At 42.9% G+C, this 10,668-nt stretch overlaps 1 long non-coding RNA gene across 1 annotated transcript; it reads right to left on the minus strand.

The window, feature by feature from the left end:
- Positions 1–4,956: 4,956 nt before the first annotated feature.
- LOC139582351 (uncharacterized) lies at positions 4,957–5,871 on the minus strand. Its single transcript, XR_011676323.1, has 2 exons — positions 5,760–5,871; positions 4,957–5,445 (listed from the first exon to the last, which is right to left on the minus strand). It is a non-coding gene; the product is annotated as an uncharacterized lncRNA (long non-coding RNA).
- Between the last annotated feature and the right edge of the window lie 4,797 nt (positions 5,872–10,668).

Raw genomic sequence — 10,668 nt, forward strand, 5'->3', positions numbered from 1 at the left:
TGAACTTACAGAAAACGAAGAACGCAATGAACAGGAACAAACTAACAAATGAAACAGTCCCGTGTGGCACAAACACTGACACAGGAACAATCACCCACAAACAAACAGTGAGAACAGCCTACCTTAATATGGTTCTCAATCAGAGGAAACGTAAAACACCTGTCCCTAATTGAGAACCATATCAGTCTAATACATTGAACCCAACATAGAAACACATAACATAGAATGCCCACCCCAACTCACGCCCTGACCATACTAAACAAAGACAAAATAAAGGAAGATATATAGATATATAGACACCCCCCAAGGTGCGGACTCCGTCCGCAAAACCTGAACCTATAGGGGAGGGTCTGGGTGGGCATCTGTCCATGGTGGCGGCTCTGGCTCTGGACGTGGTCCCCACCCCACCATAGTCAATCCCCGCTTCCGTGGCATGTCATGTCTGGCGGGCGGCTCTGGCTGCTCCTGTCTGGCGGGCGGCTCTGGCTGCTCCTGTCTGGCGGGCGGCTCTGGCTGCTCCTGTCTGGCGGACGGCTCTGGCTGCTCCTGTCTGGCGGACGGCTCTGGCTGCTCCTGTCTGGCGGGCGGCTCTGGCTGCTCCTATCTGGCGGGCGGCTCTGGCTGCTCCTGTCTGGCGGGCGACTCTGGCGGCTCCTGTCTGGCGGACGGCTCTAGCGGCTCCTGTCTGGCGGACGGCTCTAGCGGCTCCTGACTGACGGACGGCTCTAGCGGCTCAGGACAGACGGGCGGCTTTGAAGGCTCAGGACAGACGGGCGGCTTTGAAGGCTCAGGATAGACGGGCAGTTCAGGCGGATCTGGGCAGACGGGCAGTTCAGGCGGCTCTGGGCAGACGGGCAGTGCAGGCGGCTCTGGGCAGACGGGCAGTGCAGGCGGCTCTGGGCAGACGGGCAGTGCAGGCGGCTCTGGGCAGACGGGCAGTGCAGGCGGCTCTGGGCAGACGGGCAGTGCAGGCGGCACTGGGCAGACGGGCAGTGCAGGCTTCACTGGGCAGACGGGCAGTGCAGGCGGCACTGGGCAGACGGGCACACCTGTAGGGAGGAGACGGAGAGACAGCCTAGTGCGTGGGGCTGCCACAGGACCCACCAGGCTGGAGAGACCTACAGGAGGCTTGGTGTTAAGAGGAGGCACCTGAAGGACCGGGCTGTGGGGGAGCACTGGAGCTCTGGTGCGCAGCCTTGGCACCACTCCCCCAGGCTGGAATACTACTCCAGCCCGGACCCTCCAGAGTGCAGGCACAGGTTGAACCGGGCTGTGGGTGAGCACTGGAGATCTAGTGCCTACTACGCGCACTTCTCCCTTAGGCTCCACACCCATATTTGCCTGGTACGAGCGGAGCGTAGGCATAGGACGCACTGCACCCTCCCAGCGCCCCGGAGACACAGCACTCAGAGCCGGCGCAGGATACCCTGGACCGAAACTGCGTACCGGAGACCAGACGCGCTGAGCAGGCACAATACGCCATGGCTGGATGCCCACACTCACATGACACTTTGGGGGGGCTGCCCTAAAGCGCACCGGGCTATGGCCACGCACTGGCGACCGTGCGCTTAACCGCATAACACAGTGCCTGACCAGTAATGCGTTGCTTATGATAAGCACGAGGAGTGCGCTCAGGTCTGCTACCTGGCTTAGCCACACTCCTCTCTAGCCTCCCCCCCCAAAAAAAAATCTGGGGCTGCCTCTCGTACCTGTCGCGCTGCCATGCTGCCTCCTCATATCGCCGCCGCTCAGCTTTCGCTTCCTCCAGCTCAGCTTTGGGGTGGCGATATTCCCCAGCCTGTGCCCAGGGTCCTTCTCCGTTCAAAATCTCCTCCCATGTCCAGGGGTCCTGAGATTTCTACCGCTGCTGCTGCTGCTTTCTCCCACGCTGCTTGGTCCTTGGTTGGTGGGTAATTCTGTAACGTTCGTATTCCTCCTCGTCTGAGGAGGAGCAAGGATCGGACCAAAATGTAGCGTGGGTTGAATACATAATCTCGTTTATTTTAAACGAAGACGAAGAACACTTGAACAACTACAAAATAACAAACGACGTAAACAGACCTGAACATGTGAACTTACAGAAAACGAAGAACGCAATGAACAGGAACAAACTAACAAACGAAACAGTCCCGTGTGGCACAAACACTGACACAGGAACAATCACCCACAAACAAACAGTGAGAACAGCCTACCTTAATATGGTTCTCAATCAGAGTAAACGTAAAACACCTGCCCCTAATTGAGAACCATATCAGGCTAATACATTGAACCGAACATAGAAACACATAACATAGAATGCCCACCCCAACTCACGCCCTGACCATACTAAACAAAGACAAAATAAAGGAAATAAGGTCAGGAACGTGACAGATGTCAACCTTATTGTGTGGAAATAGATAAAGCACCAGAATTTACGTTTCTGACTGCACTGGGACTTTACTTAATACCCATCCCGGATCCGGGAGCATCCTCATCAAAAAAGCTGATTAGCATAGCCTAGCCTAACGGGACAGGGATATCATATAATATAATTTTCATGAAATCACAAGTCCAATACAGCAAATGAAAGATAAACAGCTTGTGAATCCAGCCATCATTTCCGATTTTTAAAATGTTTTACAGCGAAAACACAATATGTATTTCTAATAGCCAAAGACTCAACCGCATATTTTCACCATGTTTCTACCGCATAGGTAGCTTTCACAAAACCGACCAAATAGATATAATTAGTCACTAATCAAGAAACAACTTCATCAGATGACAGTCTTATAACATGTTATACAATACATTTATGTTTTGTTCGAAAATGTGCATATTTGAGGTATAAATCATAGTTTTACATTGCAGCTACCATCAAGAATATCACCAAAGCAGCCAGAATAATTACAGAGAGCAACGTGAAATACCTAAATACTCATCATAAAACATTTATGAAAAATACATGGTGTACAGCAAATGAAAGATAAACATCTTGTGAATCCAGCCAATATTTCCGATTTCTTAAGTGTTTTACAGCGAAAACACAATATATATTTCTATTAGCTCACTACAGTAGCCAAACACACAACGCAATTTACTCCCCGCAAAAATAGCTTGCACAAAACCGACAAAATCAAGATAAAATTAATCACTAACCTTGAACAAATTCATCAAATGACAGTCTTATAACATCATATTATACAATTATTTTTTGTTCGAAAATGTGCATATTTAGAGCTACAAATCCTGATTATACATTGTGAATACGTAGCATCGATTCACCCGAATCTCCAAAGATATTTTGGACACTCACCTAATCTGACCAAAGAACTCATCATAAACTTTACATAAAAATACTTGTTGTATGGCAAATGAAAGATACACTGGTTCTTAATGCAACCGCTGTGCTAGATTTAAAAAAAATAACTTTACCATAACATACAGCTTGCGTTTTTGTGAGACAGCACTCATCAAAACGGCGGAGAATAGGACTCAACAATTTACACAGAAATACGAAATAACATCATAAATTGTTCTTACTTTTGCTGAGCTTCCATCAGAATGTTGTACAAGGAGTCCTTGGTCCAAAATAAATCATTGTTTGGTTTTAGAATGTCCTTTTCTTCTGTCGAATTCGCGCCACAATGCTAGCCAAGGTTGATAACGTTCCCACCCTCTCTTGACGCAAAGAATGGAAAACTCCAAAAGTCCCAATAAACGTTGAATAATCTGATAAAACTCGGTTGAAAAAACCTACTTTACGATGTTATTATCACATGTATCAAATAAAATCAGAGCCGGAGATATTCGCCGTGTAAACCGAAAGCTTTTCAGAAGCTAATGTCGAGCTCTGCCTCGCGCCTTGGTAGACAAAGGAAATTCCTGACCTGCCACTCCAAAAGCTCTCATTCGACCTCAGATCAAGCTAGACACCCCATTCCACCTTCCACTGCCTGTTGACATCTAGTGGAAGGCGTATGAAGTGCATGCATATCGATAAATATAAGGCAATTGAATAGGCAGGCCCTGAAACAGAGCCCCATTTTCAGAATTTTCACTTCCTATCTGGAAGTTTGCTGCCAAATGAGTTCTGTTTTACTCACAGATATAATTCAAACAGTTTTAGAAACTTGAGTGTTTTCTATCCAATAGTAATAATAATATGCATATTGTATGATCTAGAATAGAGTACGAGGCCGTTTAAATTGGGCACGATTTTTTCCAAAGTGAAAACAGCGCCCCCCTATTGTTTTGAGGCTATATAGCCTGTTTGTTTACTAACATCAGAGTAATAAACCTTATATTTTGGGTTCTGATGGGGACAAAAACAGGTTGTAACTAGAAAGAGTACAGCAACGGACGGAAGTGACTTTTCTTAGCAGATTAGGAGATCATTTAAGCTAACCCTTTTCCAAAACGTATCCTAATTCTCCTAACCTGCTATGTACGCTCTCCTAACCTGCAACCAAAAAGTCATTTCATTTACATTTAAGTCATTTAGCTGACGCTCTTATCCAGAGCGACTTACAAATTGGAAAGTTCATACATATTCATCCTGGTCCCCCCGTGGGGAATGAACCCACAACCCTGGCGTTGCAAGCGCCATGCTCTACCAACTGAGCCACACGGGACCGTGTGGCTCAGTTGGTAGCTGACCGTTGGTAACGGGACCGTGTGGCTCAGTTTCCATCCATAGCTGTATACAATCTAGTAAAAACCCCAAAACAGTGTCTCTATGTTAACTCCCATAGAACCAGTACAGGCCACTGTTCACACAATATCTTTGTGGTGTTTTCTACTTCTTTTGAAGGTGTGAAATGACCAGCTGTGTTATTTTAGGGTGAGATAAGATGCTGTGGTCAAAAGACAACCAATGAACATGACTTCTTTCTCTCTCTCTCTGCTCAGTCTCAGAAAAACAGAAGTGGTCTGAGCTGAAATAACCACTGAAAGAAGGACCAGTTGCAGACATCGACATTCATATTCATTCTCATGTTTATATAGGTTCATGTTTGGTTTCAGTTACATTCACCTCTCTAACAATTGAAATTCCCTCTATTACCAAGGTGGGATATCAGCCTTTAGAGGAAGTATTTTGATAAAAAAGGAGGACATCTTTAGTTTGTAAACACATAACAATTCACAAATATGTCATTTTTTATACATTTTCACTGCTAACACAGTTATGTGCTGCTTCTATAAGCTGGTATGAGGAATATACCCTGCTATTACAGGAACGTGATTGGATGTCCAGTCCAGTCCTTGACAGGTATAGAACATTTGGTACATATGCAGAAACATACAATGTGATGTTATACACAAACAGGTAGAATCTGCCTTAATATATGGACAGTGCATCATCAAAAGTTGTACTAAACAGATAGGAACAACACCAAATCACTGGTACTACCCAGCAGGGGGCATGGTGCAGCTGTCCAAGGCCTGGTGATGGGACTCCTCTCTGGGCTGGAGGGACAAGACAGAACCTATAAATACCTTTATCAGAGTAGGGTAGAATATAACTGCTGCCCATACAGAGATGGAAATATGCCTTTACTTCACCACACCTAAAATGTAATTCCACATTGTAAAAACAGTGAGCATTACTAACAATGATAGGCATAAGAACATGATTCAAACATAACATATCTGCACTTTGTTTATATTGAACTTCTGTCTGTCTCTGTACATGAACTCAAATCCAATAAAAAGCAGTTTCAGGAAAGGGAGGTCAGGGAGGAACGAGTTCTGGGATGGAGCCTGTGTTTTTGACCACTGACCTGCTTCTGTCACGGTGAGTGGCAGGTCCTGGATACGATGGCAGGGAGGCGTTCACGGTGGATCCTGGCAGTGCAGTAGGAGGACGTGGGGTAGGGACAGGCCCTGGTTACAATCAATCTGGGTAATTATCGACAGTGCTAGATTAGTATATTAGTTATTAGTTAGTATTTAGTATAAGTATTGAGATAAACTTTTGTTATTGACCAAATACATATTTTCCACCATAATTTGCAAATAAATTCATTAAAAATCCTACAATGTGATTTTCTGGATATTTTTTTCTCATTTTGTCTGTCATAGTTGAAGTGTACCTATGATGAAAATTACAGGCCTCTCTCATCTTTTTAAGTGGGAGAACTTGCACAATTGGTGGCTGACTAAATACTTTTTTGCCCACTGTACATGTTCGGTTGCAGTTACATTCACCTCTCTAACAATTGAATCCCCTCCATTACCAAGGTGGGATATCAGCCTTTAGAGGAAATGGTTTGCATATTTAGTTTGTAAACGCATAACCATTGTCACGATGTGCGCTACTGGTTGAAGGCAAGTCAGGTGCAGGAGAGCAGAGATGGGTGATAATAGGCACACTTTATTCATACCCAATGAAAACAGCAAATAACGGCCAAAGTACACGAACGGTACAAATAAACAAAACACACGGGCCAAACACAGACTCGGCGCAAACCAGCGAACTACACGTAACAAACAAACAATTCCACACAAGAACATGGGGGGAACAGAGGAATATATATACACAATGTAATTAGGGAATGTAAACCAGGTGTGCGGGGAACAAGACAAAACAAATGGAACAATGAAAAATGGAGCGGCGATGGCTAGAAGGCCGGTGAAGTCGATAGCCGAACGTCGCCCGAACAAGGAGAGGAGCCGACTTCGGGGAAGTCGTGACAACCATTCTCAGATCTATCCTTTTTAGACCTTGTAGCTACAAACACAGTTGTGCTGCTTCTATAAGCTGGTATAGGAATATTTATTTGATTTAACCTTTATTTAGGCAAGTCAGTTAGGAATAAATTCTTATTTACAATGACGGCCTACCAAAAGGCAGAAGGCCTCCTGTGCGGACGTGCTGGGATTAAAAAATTAAGAAATAAACATATAAGTAATAAATATATAAGGACAAAACACTCATCACGACAAGAGACAACACTACATAAAGAGAGACCTAAGACAACAACATAGCAAGGCAGCAACATATGACAAGACGGCATGGTAGCAACACAACATGACAACATGGTGGCAACACAACATGGTAGCAACACAACATGATAACATGGTAGCAACACAACATGACAACATGGTGGCAACACAACATGACAACATGGTAGCAACACAACATGACAACTTGGTGGCAACACAACATGACAACATGGTGGAAAAACAACATGGTAGCAACACAACATGACAACATGGTAGCAACACAACATAACAACATGGTAGCAACACAACATGACAACATGGTGGCAACACAACATGACAACATGGTGGCAAAACAACATGGTGGCAACACAACATGACAACATGGTAGCAACACAACATGACAACATGGTAGCAAAACAACATGACAACATGGTGGCAAACACAACATGACAACATGGTGGCAACACAACATGACAACATGGTAGCAACACAACATGACAACATGGTAGCAACACAACATGACAACATGGTAGCAACACAACATGGTGGCAACACAACATGGCAACATGGTAGCAACACAACTTGACAACATGGTAGCAACACAACATGACAACATGGTAGCAACACAACATGGTGGCAACACAACATGGCAACATGGTAGCAACACAACATGACAACATGGTAGAAACACAACATGACAACATGGTAGCAACACAACATGACAACATGGTAGCAACACAACATGACAACATGGTGGCAAAACAACATGGTAGAAACACAACATGGTAGCAACACAACATGACAACATGGTAGCAACACAACATGACAACATGGTAGCAACACAACATGGTGGCAACACAACATGACAACATGGTGGCAACACAACATGACAACATGGTAGCAACACAACATGACGGCAACACAACATGACAACATGGTAGCAACTGTCGTGGATAATCGTCTCAGAAATATAACACTCTTATAAGAACTTGTAAAATCAATAAAGACTTTTAATACAATATATTACAAGCCGGGATGATCCGCGGCTCACACACCTTCCCAGAGCACTGGCTCTGTCTTTATACACACACACACACACACACACACACCACACATGAGATCATTACATACTTTAATTAAATTACTTCTCCTAGGTCATCTGCCACTATTATCCTTAATTTCAGGCTTCCTGCTTGTTTACGCCCAATAACGCCTGTATCCGCTCTTGATTAGATTATAATGGTGGCAGGACTCTCTTGTCTCCTAAAATTAATATATGTCTATCTTACCCTAAGCACTTATGGCCTTTACCCTAAGCACTTATGGCCTTTACCCTAAGCACTTATGGCCTTTCCTCTCTATTTAATCTTCATAATGGTGTCCTGCTCTTTCCATAAATTCACTTTAAAGCACGTATGGCTTCGGCCATTTTACTATCTGTTTTATCTTTGGTTTCCTGTTTTTACCAGCCTGTATCATTCACCCATGTCTGCCTTCTCCTCCTATTTTCTAATGTACACCTGTCTATTGCTTAATAGTGTGATATCTACCTACATATGTAACAATAACTCGTACATAATCCCTCCTCTTGAGGGAAATTAGCCTCAAAAACTACACTAAAATGACATATAGAGAGTAGATATCAATACCAACAATTGACTAAAACATTATCTAAATAAAACTTACAAATCACCTGGACCAAACATCTCCAATACATAAACACAGACAGGAATAAAAGATCCAATTTGAAACATAATACACTTACAAAACCCAACTAGACCAAACATCTCCAATTAATAACATAAAATAGGAGTGAAAGATCTAGTTAGTATAAAAATTAAAAACACTTATAATCAACCATTATATTTTAACGAAGCAATGAGCATGTAGTATGTAGCCTTGCCTGAGGTTATCTCAATTATGTGCAATAAAAATAATACAATGAATATGATATAACAAGAAGCCTGCATGCAGTTTCAAAAAATAAAATTGACACAACTTCATTCTAAAACCAAGCATTTCAACATGATCCTCCCTTGCAGACACCTCTCTAACAAAGTAATATCAATGATACCAACTCTTGTTAGAAGATTAAAGACATGGTCCGTAGACACTTGTAACCGGAATACCCTCTGTTACCTAACATGTTTTTAAAATGATCCTATTTTTAGAAGGCAAAACTAACTTTAATTAAAAGAAAATATATATGTTCATCGATATATATCTAAAAAATCAAACAAACATACAAAGAACACAAAGCATTAGGCAAAACAGATATGCTAAAACCCCATTATCTAGGAGCACAGTCCTCATCCTTACAAATAAGACAATTTCCTCTTTGACACTTTGCACAGAAAAAAGGTTCTGGGTGATGGTTATGACCATCCTCATTAATTTTTGTACACCATTTGCAATTGTGACGCAAATGACACTTTTTGTGGACATGTATGAGTAAACATTCATCTGAACTGGGTAATTGAACATATACAGGGAAACCATCCTTACGAAAATCGTGACACGCATGACCACCCCCCCAATCACTTCATAGAGACAGTTATGGTTACCAAAGGGGCAGTCAAGGGGTCCTCCAACCGCATTGCAAGGCTTTCCATACTTATTGGTATAATTGCCTGGGCTTCCCGGTACAGGATCAATCACCACAGGAGGGTCATCTCTCCTTACAGACATCTGTTTAAAGGGAAGTAGGATCCTCTATTTGTCCCTAGTCCCTATTTGTTGGACACTGTGTAACCCATAGCATTATAATGATTCAATGATCATTACAGTTCTGTGGTGTAACTTATATCCACCCTCTTGGTTTGACCTCTGTATGACCCCCCCCCCCCCCTCCTCCTCTTCCTGCAGCCTCTGGCATCTCTGTTTCCATATCAAACCAGTTGTATTTTCAGAATATTCTCCAAGAATATAGTTCATTTGGCTAGTTAAGCTCTGAATATCAGCTACCCAACTTTATCAGGAGTTATCCTGAGCCTAGTTAAAATGTGTTTACATGGCGGGAAATGCAGAAATATTTTATTTTTCACTATAATCATCTGGTCAAACATTGATGCATACAGATATGAAACCACTGATCATGACAATTTAGCCCACGTGGGGAAACTTCTGTTCAGCAGAGTAACCTGATTGTCATTCCATATTGTCCATTTTACTTAGACCTGTCCTGTTTTTAGGATATACCGTTTGTTAACATGTCAGTGCATTTTCTATTTGATTGAGAGCCATTTAGGTCAGAATATTTGATCAGAGAAACCTGCATGATGTTAAAAGTATCTTCGATTAGGCTATTTGATAAGAGAAACCTGCATGATGTAAAAAGTGTCCATCTCATAATATTGTCACACATTTAATCTCCAGCCTGCAGGTTATAGAAAAGGCCACACTCTTTCTGCCATGTCCGATATCTGTTACATGATTTATGTTTGATTATTTTTGTATGTTATTGTATTTTACCCAGCCTTGTTCTCCCCAATTAGATCTTGTCTCATCGCTGGAACTCCCCAACCGGCTCAGAAACATGACCCACCTAACAACGCTCCTTAATTATGGCTGGGGGCAGTATTGAGTAGCTTGGATGAATACGGTGCCCAGAGGTGCCCAGAGTAAACCGCCTGCTACTCAGTTCCAGAAGCTAAGATATGCATATTATTAGTATATTTGGATGGAAAACACTCTGAAAATTCTAAAACTGTTTGAATGATGTCTGTGAGTATAACAGAATTCATA

Source organism: Salvelinus alpinus, chromosome 8 (assembly GCF_045679555.1).
Source record: "Salvelinus alpinus chromosome 8, SLU_Salpinus.1, whole genome shotgun sequence".
Taxonomy (NCBI): Eukaryota; Metazoa; Chordata; class Actinopteri; order Salmoniformes; family Salmonidae; genus Salvelinus; species Salvelinus alpinus.